The sequence below is a fragment of the Pseudopodoces humilis genome, chromosome 5 (assembly GCF_049639895.1).
Source record: "Pseudopodoces humilis isolate 2021_Gansu_Grassland_sample_001 chromosome 5, ASM4963989v1, whole genome shotgun sequence".
NCBI lineage: Eukaryota > Metazoa > Chordata > Aves > Passeriformes > Paridae > Pseudopodoces > Pseudopodoces humilis.
The window spans coordinates 13,340,757-13,355,294 of record NC_142204.1 but is presented as its reverse complement, the minus strand read 5'-3'; the positions used below and the strand labels follow the sequence as shown (position 1 = coordinate 13,355,294).

At 43.7% G+C, this 14,538-nt stretch overlaps 1 protein-coding gene across 12 annotated transcripts in view; it reads right to left on the bottom strand.

The window, feature by feature from the left end:
* Positions 1-14,538, bottom strand: part of PPFIBP1 (PPFIB scaffold protein 1) — a 105,917-nt gene that overhangs the window by 75,377 nt on the left and 16,002 nt on the right. For all 12 annotated transcript variants that reach the window (XM_014260477.2, XM_014260479.2, XM_088054760.1 and 9 more), the window contains exon 2: positions 681-756. The gene's annotated coding sequence lies outside the window, so the exon portion shown is untranslated. The remainder of the gene's footprint in view (positions 1-680; positions 757-14,538) is intronic.

The window sequence follows — 14,538 nt, the reverse complement described above, 5'->3', positions numbered from 1 at the left end:
CAGTCTAGACTGAATGCAAAATGCTGCTCCTTGAAGCTAACGGAACTGGGACACTTCCAAAAGACCTCACAACACATACTCTGTTTTGCTGAATGCATTTCCTCATAAACTTGTCCCAATAATCTGAAAGCTCTTGGTAGTTTCTCTGCACATTGCCATAGACCTGCTGAGTCAGGTTAACTGCACATGCACAGCTACATCACGCAGTCACAGCATGTCCAGGGGGATCTTGTGCTGGAGCTGAACCCTCCAAACTGGGTGCACTGGCACTGTTTGAACCCTTCATATGCCACAGAACAGCTCCAGTGCTCATTTCAGTTTTGCTTCTTGGAAAACCCAAACACACTTCATTACTCTGCCACAGTCCACACGTTAACCCTAAATTCACTGTCATTAAAATGTAGAAACATAGTTTCCACATTTCTCTGACCCTAAACTACAGCTTAGACTGTGTTAAGTAAGGACCATCCTTTAAAAAATACAAAATCAATGGATATCTGGAGAAGCAGACTGACATTCTTCTACAATTCTTACTAGAAGTCATATAGAGCATCATTTTAATGATGTTTGAAATGAAGGCCCAAAGGAGCTGTTGTGTAAGATATCAAAAAGCAAAAAACAGCAGATAGTAGATAATAGACATTAGCAATGCAGCAATGCAGTGGGTTTAGATTACTCACCTACAGGAACAGACTTAGTGTTGATCTCCACTGTTACTCTTAAGCATGTACCACTGATCCATATAAAATTCCAACACTGAGAAAAAGAGAAATAGAGATTTTGATTAATCACTCAAAGCCTGAGATGACTTAACTGTGATATCCTGTAAAAGTTTATTATCAAGTGACACAGGATACAGGAAGCACTGTGGATAATGTACATAACAGCATTTAAAAAAAGCTAATACCAAGAGATTAAAAGATGACAACTGATGTACAAAACTGAAATGAGCTTGTTAATTCCAAATAATTCCCAGCAACATTATTTCTCAGTATCTCTACATTACACAGTTGGTCTGTGCCTGCCCTTGACCTTCCCAGCTGATCACACACATACAGCACAAAACAAAGGTGAATAATGTCTGGCAATGCTTCCTTCTCACTGCTGCAACCTAAACAAACCCCAAACAAGCACCCAATGTTGATGAACATTTGAAAATGTGTGAAGTAAAGCCAGTGGAAGTCAGAGGAGCTCATAGCACTGAATCAACCCCACAATTCATTCTCAGCTTGAGTTCCTGAGTCTCCTTGCTATGACTATTTTCGTAAATCAAAGATGTTCTCTGTTCCTGTGGCTTGACAGGAAGCTTTAGTCTCGGATACTCCCATTTACAGACTGTGGACAAAAGAGGAGCTATTTGGTATGGGAAATTTGACAAAACTGTTCCAGGAGAAGGCTCTGGGTAGGCTTTGAATCTGAAATGCAAAAGGGAAGTTTGGAGAATAAAACTTCAGGCCAATAACTCAAAACTTCCAAACCTATACGGTTACACAAGCTTCCATTAGAAGAGGCTTAAGAATAAGTGACTCAAAGACGAGTGCTCAGTGAAATATGGTTGGTGGAAGGATGGAAACAACCAGGAACACACCAGTGTACCCCCACCTGCAACACTTCACTGGCACACCAAGACACTGCTCTCCAAACAAACGTCATTCCAAGAGCATGAGGAGGAGTTTGAGACAAGCAAGTAACATCATCGGAAAGCAAAGAATCAGCTCAAAAAAAGTGGGAGTAAAGGCACACTGACTAACTAGTTGTTGACTTGTGGCAACAAACTGCAAATATCCAGAGACTGTAAACTGGAAAAGAGAGAATTCAGCCCTTGTATGACTGGGAAGGGAAAAAAAGAAATCCCAAATGTTTTCAGGGCTATACACTAAAAAGCTATACTAGATCATCTCAAGGCGCACAAATGATTGGGTGCTCATTACTTCTCTGAAGAGTTTTTTAGAGTAGATTGAACAAAACCACCAGGGGATAAAAAAAAAGACACAGAACTGAGCAGGACATAGGAGTCTGTGCAAGCAGACGCCATCACAGGACAGGGCTCCAAGCTATTGCAACAGAATAATTATGTACTGAGCCCAGTGCAACACAGGGAAAAAAACATCTGCCAGATGGAAAAAGACACAAAATGTTGTAGGCGGGGAAAAAAAAATATTTGAGGTTTCTATAAAGGGCACTGCAGAATGTCATGTTGGTGTTATTTTAAGCCTGCCTAAAGTAATATGAAGGGCCAAAATGGAAAACCTATAATTAGATGTAGCTTCTCCCCTTCAATACAATCTGACCAGAGCTGATGCTCCTGGATTGACAGGACCTTTGGGATTCCCATTGCCTGGGCTGCCAGGACACACAGGCAGCAGGGGGAAGGAGACGTGGAGCACGGCAGCCGTGGGATTCTGCTGCTGCACCTTTGCTGCATGGGACTGGCCACCTCTGCTCCTTGCAGCTGGCCTGGCCCTCCTGCTGCAGCCACCAGTGGTGCCCCAACTCCCTCAGCATCTTCTGCAGCTGTTCAGAACCAAGCTCCCAGCTGGGTCTGTCCCCCTCCACCACTGCAGGAAACTCCCCACAAAAGCCATTCTCCAGACTGACTTGCTACTCCCAGCATGGGTGGCAGCACCACAGATATTCCCAAGCCTCTCCACCACCACTATTTTGGTAAATCAAAGATGTTCTTTGTTACTGTGGCTTGACAGCAAGTTTAGTCATTTCCTTCTCGACAGAGTCAGAGTTACACACACACAACCCACACCTCAGGCAAGCTGCACGGCCACTGGCTGTCTGATGAGGAAGGGAACGTGTTCCTGCATTCCTCAAAAGGGAACAAACTGCCTCAGACCCTGGCAACACAAGGATTCTGTTTGTTCCCAAAGCTGCTAGGGAAGTGGGCTTCATTTCCCATTCCCCCGCATCCTTCCTTCCTCAAACTCAATTTAATTTCGACTAATGAAATTCTGGTCCTGGTTTTGGCTGGGATAGAGTTAATTTTCTTCACAGTGGGTTGTATGGGCTAAATTTTGGATTTGTGCTGCAAACAGTGGAGATGGTTTAGTTCTTGCTGAGCAGGGCTTGCACAGAGCCAAGGCCTTTTCTGCCTCTCACCCCACCCCAGTGAGGGGCTGGGAGTGCACAGGGAGTTGGGAGAGGACACAGCTGGGACTGCTGACCCCAGCTGACCAAAGGGACATTCCAGACCATATGCGGCATTACATTAGTATATAAATCTCGGGGAGGATGTTTGGGATGCTGGCATTTATCTTTTCAAGTCACTGTTACCTGTGATGGTGCCCCGGTCTCCTGGGGATGGCTGAACCCCTGCCCATAGAAGGTGGAGAACGAGTTCCTTCCTTTGCTTGTGTGCACAGCTTTTGCTCTCCTTATTACACCATCTTTATCCCAACCCATAAGGTTTGTCACTTCTACCCTTCCAATTCTCCCTCTGATCCCATGAGGAAAGGAGTGAAGAAGTGACTTTTTGGGGTTTAGTTGCTGGTTGGGGTTAAACCCCAACACTATCCCTACTAGACACCCCCTAACCCTAAGCTAAAGAAACCCCCTTGCACACCCTCACCTCTGAAGACTGTTTACAGAAGTATTTCCTATAGGACTGGCTGTGAGGTTTATCCCAGCATTTCTCCAGCCTGAACAGGGCACAGGACACAGAGATCCAGGGGGCTTCACCCTGCACTAGGATGCCAGGCAGGCTGACAGCCCCCAGGGAAAGTTTGGTGTTCAGGACCATGAGTGAAAACTGGGACTTCTGGGAAAGGGTGGGGCTTTTCTGGCTTAACTGGAAGGGTAAATTATCATCCAAGAACAGGAGCTGAGGGCATAGCTGTTCCCATGTCACACACAGCCCTGACCTGTGGGCACACAGGAGACTGGGGGTTCTCCAGCCTTGACAGCAAGAGCAAAACCCTCCATCAAGTTCAATCCAAGTTCACTTTCAGTATGAAGAAAACAACCTCCCAGAAAACCACACTCATAACCGAGAGCCAGTTGTTAGGAATGATCATTTAAGAAGAACAGGACCAGGCAAACCAGGTGAGAGTTAATTGGGTTTTTGCTTTCATAGAGAGATCACAAAGTATAAACACCCTGGGGGAACCTCTCCAGTATCCCCTGGAAAGAAAGATGCATGGTCTTTTTCTTTTGCAGACTCTAATTTCTTAACCAGGAAGAAAATGCAAATCCTACTCCTACAACCTTGCATGTTCAGCAGCAATATTTTACCTTGCCAATCAAATGTTTTCTGCAATAGCCACCCATTTCTTTTTTAAATTCAAGACACACAACTGCATGCAATTAATTACACGCTGTGTGAATTTAAACAGGACACAGCCCTGTGCTCAAAGACCTGAAAAAAATCACATGTTGCACTGTGTTTAGGGACACAGCTGAAAAAGAAAGGTGCAGCACTATTTCTTTGCTTTGTGACTCCTAGGAGCTTTGTTTCAGGAACATTTCCAGAAGAATGCAAGAGCAGTGCAAACAAATAGTTGGATTCATGTCTGTTCTTTACTAGATAAAAATAAAGATCTGTTTTGCCTGATCATTTCTGATCGAGAAAAACAGGACTTTGAGATACAAGATCTGAAAGGGCCCCTCCTCTCTACTAAAAGCTAAAAAATTACTCTGAAACATGGGACCCAGGTAATCACAGCACAATTCAAATTAATGCTCCTTCCCACACATGTGCCTCATGTCTGTCTGTTTATATTTCAATTAAAAAGCTACTATGACATTCTTCCTACGTTTTTAAAAGAAATTTCCACAGGCAACAGGATTCAAAATTACTAAGGAAAAATTATTAACAAATGCAGTTCCAAGGAAGTCACTGATGCAAGCTGATTCTGTCCAGCTATCTTGCCTTGGAAAGGTGGGAGGAGGATTTAAAGCCAAGAAGCCAAGCAAGGAAGAAACACTAACAGTTTGAATGATCTGGAGAGCTAATGGTTTTCCATGGAAAAAGCCACTGACGCATGTCTTGCACTAATGGCATGATTTTTTGTAAAAGGCCTTAGGGCAAAGGCTGGTTTGAATCTTAATGGAAGCAATCAGGACTGCAGTTTGAATGCTTTCCTCAGTCTTATACACCCAAGTATCACTCACCAACACAGCCTCCTTCACCTTTAAATCACCCTGTCCATGGAAGCATTCTTCAGCCTCTTCAGACCAAGTAACAGATCTCTTATTTATGCTGGGGCTCGCTAGCTGCACTCAGATAAATTAGGCAAGAACAGAAAACACAGATACTTGAGCCCTTATCTTTATTTTTGGTTTCTGGAAGGCCACAGACATTTTGACACAGACAAAAATCACACAGCATCAACCGTAACAAGGCAGTCTGGTTTTGGGTCTTATTGCACCCACAGCTGAAACCCAAAACGTGGGCACTTACCAGCCCAGCAAGTGCCAGCCTGGAGCTTAAAAAACAAGTTTCGATCCAAACCCAGGGAGTCTGGCATAACTAAAGGGGCCTGGACAAAACTAACCACATCATTAACTCCAGGGACCCAACCAGCTGATAGCTCACACATTTCCCACCACAAAACCGTAGATTTGAACAATGTACATGCACAGAAGTCACTGAATCAACACAGCACCACTGGAGGATGCAGACAACATAGCCAATCACCACAGCAAAAAAACCACTTTCTGGAAGCATAATAAAATATTCTGAATAATCTCATGAGTCAGAGATGAGTAACACAAGATTAGACCATTCAATGAAGTACTTTTAAGACCAGCAACAAGAACAAACTACAGAAGGTTTAAATAAAAGCTTTCAAATCACTAACTTATCAGATATTAAGTGAAACTAGACATGATTTACACAAAGAAAAAATATGACTAATCTATGACTAATTTCATATTAATCACTGTGTCCATCTCTGAATTGGAGTGCCACTGTACGCAGTTTCTGTCAGCTAGTGCTTTGTTTTAATTCTACAAGCCATAGCCAAAGCAACAGATTGTGCAGTTCATCGTCTGTGAAAATGCAGATGTTAGTTGATGGAAGATGCAAAACTGTCTGAAAAATGTGGAAGACTACCACATTAATTTAACTGAAGATCTCATGCCCCAAAACTCACGTTATTGAAGCAGGGTGATGATAAGTCTGTGGGATAAGATATGAGAGAATGACAGATCTGAGAGCACCAAGCGCTGGTGCTGTCAGTGTTCCCCCCTCAGAGTTGTGTTACGTTTGCTGACACTGAGGTGATTAAAGCCATGGATCCTGTTTATCAGACAACAACCCAAAGCAAGCAGAGGCTGCTAGAGTTTTGTTAGAGGAAACTGCTTTTTCTTTAGGGCAAGATATCACAGTGAAGCACTGCTATCACTAAATGAACACAGGAAGATTATCGAAGTGTTTTCTCTCTCAGGCACCAGTTTGGTTTTCTTCTACTACGTATGCAAAAGAGCCAGGAGAAGCCTCCATATCCCTCATCCCTTCAACCCTGGCACACCCCATCAAATGCAAAAGGCACTGCTCTGTCAGTGGTGTTCATCTCCTAAACCTCACTGGTGTTGCCATACTACTTTCTGTCCTCCTTCCCAACTCTGCTCAAAACAAGCACAAGATATTCCTTGACTAAAAGGCATCAGGCTTTTACATAAGGTTATGTGGTAGTTTGACTGGGAAACTCAAATTGGCAAATCTAAACCACTACAGTTCCCCATGACACTTTCCAGGAACATGCCTGCCCTGCAATTACCCTTAATTGTTCTGGGCATCCTTCACATCCTTCAAATTCGCAGCAATACTTTGACATTCCTCAAAGGAACTTAAATAGCTCAAATCGCCACAAACTTAGAGAATCCTGTTATTGAAGCACACACAGCCCAACTCTGTGTTTCCAAATCTGGGAAGTGAGGAGGAAACTTTGCAAGAAGCAAAACCCAAAAGCACTTACCAAGAAAAGGAACAAAATAACATCCCTTTGCTGCTGTCAAGAGGAGGCAGCCAAAGGATTAGAGTTGAAAACCCTAGAAATTAGGATCAATTTAAGTAGTTTTTTTGCCAGCTTCACAACTAAGTTTTATACATGTATTTTGCTTTCTCTCCATGCAGACACTTGGGTTGTCTCATCCCTGTTAAGTTTGTTACATGCTAATACACATGCACACATCAGGATTCAGCTGTTGTGCTTTTATATACACTGCAAAAAATCCTGAAAATACCATCAGAATCACAATCTTGTTGTTCCACATAGTTTTAAAGCACATGATTGCAGAATAAAACCCTCAGCACATATTTCTGGCCTGGATTCTTAAGGAAATTAAGCTTATGTGGTAGTGGTTTTTGTCAGTCCTCACCCTAATAAATTTTCAATTTGCTTGTCAGTTTTGACCACATTTGGCAGAAGTCAAGGAGATCCAAATAGGTGTCACATTCCTACACCTTTGGGAAAAATTATTATGCAGGTGGAGGAGCCACATTCAAATCAGCTTCTCAGGCTGAATCAGGATCAGATTCTACTGCAGAAACTCAGCAACTCCCTCCTTTGGCTGGTGCTGCAGCTGCTCCATCAGCAACCTCAGGGCAAGTCCCATGACCAGTGGCAAATATAGTTAGTCCCACTTCCTAATTTTATTCAGGAATCTGCTTTATAACTAACCTATTACAGCACTTTAGTTAAGGAATGAACAAGGATGCTGACACAAGTATTAAAAACCATTTCACAAACAGTCAGAGAGCATTATTCTCAGAGGAAAAACTTCATTAGCTTTCAGTCTGCCTTTTTTAAGAGGTCAATGTCTTGCAAGAACAGAAAAAGCAGCTTTTCTCTCAGAGAAAATATCAAGGAGGCAGTTCATGACACAGAAGAGATGCAGGCAGAGTACAAGACTCAGGAGCTAAACAAGATACAAAATCATTTTCCACTCCTAGACCACCACTCCAAGTGCAGACCAATTACACAGCAAGTTTAAAAGTCACCAGCAGCAGCTTCCCCCCAAGCTCTCCAAGGCCATAATATGCAAAATCACATCCACCACTTGTCAGAGGGCACTTTAGCCAGCCTCCAGTCTGAAGGACAGCCACAACAGCTCCCGCAAACACCCCAGGTCAAGAGCAACACATGTCCTGATGATAGCATGGGGAAAATACTGGTCCTGCCAGGAGCATGGATGTGATGAGGGGATCTCTCTCCAGCTGGGAGAGTCAGGCTCCACTTATTAATAGAAGGTGCTGGCATCCACAGCCCAGGACTCTGAGCCAAGCACTGCAGTGTGTCAGGAGCAATGTGGTGAGGTTTATGGAAAAGAGCTTCCAAACACCGGGCCTGGGAACAAGACAGAGACTGGGCATAAATGTAAAGTTATTCCACAAAAACAATAAGCCTTAAATCACAATGAATTTCAACCAACAAAATTCATTGTACCACATCCTAAAACACAGTCAGATGAGGATATCAAAGCCAGGCTGGACTGGGCCTTGAGCAACCTGGGATAGTGAGAGGTGTTCTTGCCCATGGCAGGGGGTTGGAACTGGATTATCTTTGAGGTCTCTTAAAACCCAAACCAGTCTATGATTGTATATCTGACCCCCAGAAAGCAGCATCTTCACCTATGAGCTTTCCACTCAACTTAGTCCAATAAACTCTCCTACTTCATTCACCCAGTTTTCACTCTCACGGAAGAACAAGCCCTGGCCACCATAGCAGCCAAACAGACCCCAGCTCACTGAGAGCCACTTTCATATTTCACATGAAATATGGATAAATAAATTTTTCATATTTAACTGGTCGGTTTGTTTTGCGGAAGAGCAGCTGTTTGTTTTATTGAGGAAAGAGGCAAACTTTGCTTAGACTCCAAAATGAAAGGTCAGATGTGGTCAAAGAACTACTTAGAAGATGCTGAGGGTAAACAAGCGCACCATTAAGTTTTCGTTGTGTTATACTTTCATTTAGAAATCACCTAATAACCATCTTTCCCATGGGAAGAGCTAATATTAGAAGCAGGATACATCCCACAAATGTTCTATTAAACATCCTACAAACAGATGTTCCTAGAGTCCAACAATTCAGCCAAAGAGATTTTTAACTGCTGTATAAAATTTGAGAGACAGCAAAAAAGACTTCAATATCACTTAAATGGATTATTTTCTGCAAGGTAAACTGGGGAGGGACCATCTTCAGGAGAGGCTGTGAAGCACAGGGAGATCCGTCCCCTGTGCAGAAGGGCTGGGTGAAACCTAAGCCTCTCACTGGAAGGCTGCAGGGTCTTGTCCCTTTGAGCCATTCCCAGGAGCACGTGCTGCTGTCCTGTGGAGGAGATGGTGGAAGCAATGAAGACAGGAGAAGATCTTTCCAAGAGATCTTTTCAGGGAAAGTCACCACATCTCTCACCTCCTGCAATCCAAACTGCTCCTCATTACTGTACACAGTCATTGAGTCTCATTAGAGATCCCTCCACACACAAAATGAGAGACTTATTCTATGATCTATGATTCTATGACCTTCTGTCTCAGCTCCTTTTATCCTGAAATTTTCTCTAAGAATCCTATAAACCTATGAGGGGAGAAAATAGCCTTCCATACCTGACCAAATAGTAAAACACAGCTCCTGCTTTATCTATAGGGCAAGTCATCACTCGCAAAAACTTTGATTTCTATAAAACCCTTTAGCTGCTGAGCTGCAAGACAACCTTCACTTCCCACACATTCCTTGTTTACTATCCTTAGGTAGCTAACATCTCTAACCCAGCAAAGACAAGGTCTAGGAGACACTGAACCGGCATACTCTGCTAAATCTGAGGCTCTGCAGGTCAAGATGAGCTTAAGAGAGGACTACATCCATGCAGTGCTCTACAGAGGGTGGTCTAGATGAGCCAGGAGAACACAAGAAATGAAGTACAGGGAAGAGAAGGATAAACTGGGAAGATCTGTATGAGCTGTGTGTGCAGCACTGCACAACTTGCCATACAGAGATGCCTGCTACCTCTCTTCTGCAAAGAAGGCATCTCAAGCACAGGGCTCCCAACATGCAACAGCACATTGTTTTTTAATTTGGGATTTCCTCCTGCTCTTCATGCAAGCTGGGGACTGGCAGGCTGAGAGAGCGCCTCCTGCAAGATGGAATTACTGAAAGAGCTTCCCGCAGGTCCTCATTAAACCCCAGTAATCCTCACAGACATGGCAGCAATGCAGCTGGTGGTAATGCATTTCCCATTTCTGCTTGCATCACTGATTATTACTCATTAGGGTACTTATAATCTTTATATAGTGTTCTTTTATGTAGCCTAATTTGCTAAGAAGTAATCACTCTTCTCCTCCCTTGGTACTACAAAAGAGGGCTGTAAAGTGATTTCATTTGCAGATTATTCCAAGGCTGTCCTTCCCAGAAGTTTCTTTCAGATGTTCAGTCTGAAGCCAGATACATTTGATCATTAGAAAATAGCTAAGAGAAGCCCTACATTTTACCCAGTTTTGTGTGGAAAAGACAAGTAATTTAGGAAGCTTTACATCTCTGAGTGCACTTTGAGTTGCTTGCCAAATAAATCCATGAACTTCCTTCTTAAAAAAAACCAACAAAACACCACTGCAGCACTGAAGAATTCAACTCTCCACACAGAGCAGGGTAAATGTAGTTTACCTAATGCTCAGAATGAGCACAGGACAGAAGAGCAGGACAGACACCTGCATCACACGCAGCAGGGGAGTGATGCACTTGTGTGTCTGCCCAGAGCTGTAGCTCCAGAATTAATGTCTGGTGATCACACAACAGCATGCTCTGGCTTCAGGTTCAGGGCTCTGCTGCCAACTCATTCAGGAGCTCCAGCACATTTCACCTCGTTCTTCCAGGCTTCCCTCAGGGGAAGCAACAAAAGACAGCCTAAACCCAGAGCTGCTATTCCGTGCTCAGACTCCAGTTCTGTGTGTGCAATCCAGACTTTAAAGACCCATCTCACTATAGCTTTTCCAACAGTTTTTGGACAATAAATATGCTGGATGCTGAAAAGGTCACTGTTGAAATAATCACTGTCTTGCACTACCACTCCCTACAAGTAAGTTGAAACAAAGGGAATACAGATTTGTATCCAGCCTTCCCTGTAATCCAGGAGTGTTCATGACAGATGATTTTGCTTCTGGATGAGTCCAAGTCCTTGCTGAACTCTCAAAATTTCTGTAAACACTCACCAAGGAAGAGAAAATGAATGACTGGATTGCAGCACCTCATGACACACAAACCTCAGAACTTTAGCTGTTTAAAACCACCCACACCAAGCAAAGGAATAGGCCGTAGTTACAAACTCCGAACAGCAAAAATAGGACTACTTAAGACAGAAGAAAATGTTTTTTTAAGAGTAGAACAATTCAGGCAGTTGTATTTGCAAAAGCCTCCTTCTACATGCTTCTATGCTTCTGTTTCTAAACAGTCTTTCCATAGTACAATGAATTTTGTGTAATTACTATGTACTGAGAAACTTAATTACACTGTATTAACAATAGGGGTTTTGACTTCCTATCCAAAGGCTCTGCTACTTTTAATTAAACGTGAACACTGTAACCTTGTTAAGCCTATGCAAATCCAACACTGTGAAGTTGCCTGTAATAAATCCAGAGGCAATGCTGCAGCCTCAATGCAAGGATGCTGATACAGAGTTTAAAATAAGCTTTGTTAGTACAGATCAAACAAACACGCCAGAGTGCAGGATATGGTTTTGAATATTGAACTTTGCACAATCCATCCTCAGTGTGTTTTCAAAAGGTCAGTGAGCCACTACAAGTCTCCTCAATTCCTTGTTAAAGCTGAACAACAGAGTTTTCCATCAGATTTGCAGCAGATTAAGGATTGCAGCTGATTTCCCACAAGGCAGCCATGAAAACCACAGGACCCAAGTGAGGTATGACCTGACAGCACTGTGAAGTCAAGGAGGGAAGAGAACATTGAACAAGATAAGCAGGGGAGTCTGCTAACCCAGGCCAACACCACTCATTCCCTCTGTCTCAGCATAAAGGAACCAGATTTGATTCAAAGGGCACTTTTTACAAAGTTATAGCACTGACTTAATGGAGCACCACCTAAATATCCACTTCCTCAAGCCAAGGCTGGATTAGTCCCAGAAAGCCAAGTTCTGATGCTCACACTTGCATGTCATGGAAGTAGAGTATGAAGGTGCCAGGTCAGGGCTAAACCAATTTTTAATGTTTTCCAAGTCTTTTCATGTCAGTCACAGATCCTTTATAGTCAGAGTTGTGAAGATGCAGTCTAGTCCCAAACCCCGAGGGAGAATGATCCAGACATGCATGTACCCACTGATTCAGCAGCTGGAGCTCCCTGCTCTCCCAAACAGATGCAATTATCCCCAAGATGATATGAAGGGGCAGAATGAGGTGGGAAAAGGAAGGAAGGTGGCTGTATGGCCACCTGAGAGCCCTCCCTGAGGATGCTGCCCTTGATCTGGGCTGCAAGGAGAAGTTATCCCTATGGTCCACTAGCCCTCTGAGTGCTCCAGACTGCCTGGCCAGGGGGAAGAAGGGCTGTGCTGCAGTAAGACACGTCTGGCAGGCAGCTCCAGTGAGGTGAGACTGCTCTGGGACTGATGGGGCAGCAGGGGACTCTGCTGCAACTCCTCACCAGTTGTCCCCTCTGCCTTTGCTCAATCTAAATTTGATGGAACTGATCATTTGCATGAGAGAAGATATCAAAGCAAATTTAAAGCCCCTCATGGGGGCTAGTTAGTCCTATATATAGTGCAACTATAGTTGCACTGGCTAAGAACCAATTTTGGCAAAGCATGGGGCTTTCTGGAAAGCGGAGCCAGGAAAACAACAAATAAAGGAAAGAACATGCGATTGTTCCCACTGCTCCTTCTCAGTAACCATTTCATTACATCACTATTTTCTTAACTAATAATTGTCAAACTGTAATTTTTGTTATTTCAAATTTATAGTTTCCCTTAAATTAAAGTTATTCTTAAGCCAGGAAGAAGCAAAAATATCTATCTGCGCTACAGATATCATGGCAAACTTAGGTCAGAATTAAAACAACAAAGAAACTATTATTTCCCCAACCTCCTTAAAAAGGGAGAGAACAGTGAACAAGATTACTAGCAGGCAGAAGAAGGAAAAAGACAACAAAAACCAAACAAAACAAATAATAAAAAGAGTATGAAGAGCCTTTGTTCCCAGGAAATCGTTTTAAAGATCTGAGGAGACTCCAAGCGATGCAGCTGTACTTCCTGTGACCTGCAGTGTCCAGTTTGGGAGCACTAGAAGGGTCACAGCCTGGGGACATCTCGGTACAGCCACACTGCACACACAGAGACCTCAGCACAGGAACCCCTCACAGCAACTGAGACATCCTGGGCTGCAGGGAGCCACGCTTCAGAGCTGTCCTGCAAAGGGGACCCACTCAAGTCATACTCGGTAGCAGGATTCTCTCAACACTCAGAGCTGGGGTTGCTCAGCCTGCACAAAAGGAGGCTCCAGGGAGACTTTAAAGCACCTTCTGGAGCTACAAGAATGCTGGAGAGGGACTTCTAACAAAGGCACATACTGACAGGGAAAGGGGGAATGGCTTTAAACTGAAAGAGTATGGGGTTACATTGGAAATTAGGAAGAAATTCTTCCCTGTGAGGATGGTGAGGCTCTGGCACAGGCTGCCCATGGAAGCTGTGGGTACCCATCCCTTGAAGTGTCCAAGGCTAGGTTGGATGGGGCTTGGAGCAACCTGGGATAGTAGAAGGTATCCACTTGGCAGGAGGGCTGGAACTGGGGGATGTTTAAGGTCCCTTCTAACCCAGGCCATACTAGGACCCCTTTAGAGCAGAGTGTGCAGTAAGAAGAGACAGCAAAGCTCTTCAACAACACAAAGTTAATAAAACAGCACCTTAATGAAACTGCTGCAGGACTTAGATAAACTGATTACCAGAGAGTTTGTCTACATTGAAGAATTAACTCCAGCACTGTCCCTGACTTGCTCTCCCATCTACATCTTGAATTCGAGCACAATGCTTAACTTCAGTTGGCAGGAGACACAGGCAAATGTTTGAATAAGCACATTAAGTAGTGCCTAAGCACCACTGCAGGCAACCAACACTCAGGGACCCCAAAGCTCTCCAACTATTCCCATAATTCCATCATACTCTGTGGACAAACTCAGAAAGCAACACAACATTTGTATACATATTTTAAATGTTTTACATGTTTTAAAAGTTTTGTGCTGCATATAAAGCTTTCAGACCCCTTGGCATCCCTAAAAGCACAGCTACTGCTATCCAGAGCAGCATTCTTCCTGCAAAGGATGCCCAAGATCCCTCATGTTTGACTCATTTGACAGAGTCCAGCTCCACTGGGACACACAGCTGAGAATGTGTCTCTTCAGCCGCTCACCACGGGAAGAGTGGCCAGACAATAGCTCAGTATTTTGGGCACATGAGCCCTTAACTGCTAGCAGGAGTCAGGTTCAATATATGTGGGCGAGATCACTTGAGCCTAACTCAATTCTGAAGGACATCAGCATGAAAAAAATGGGAGGAGAGGCTGCCAGTCCCTGAGGAATAGGAGAGGGAGGCAACAGT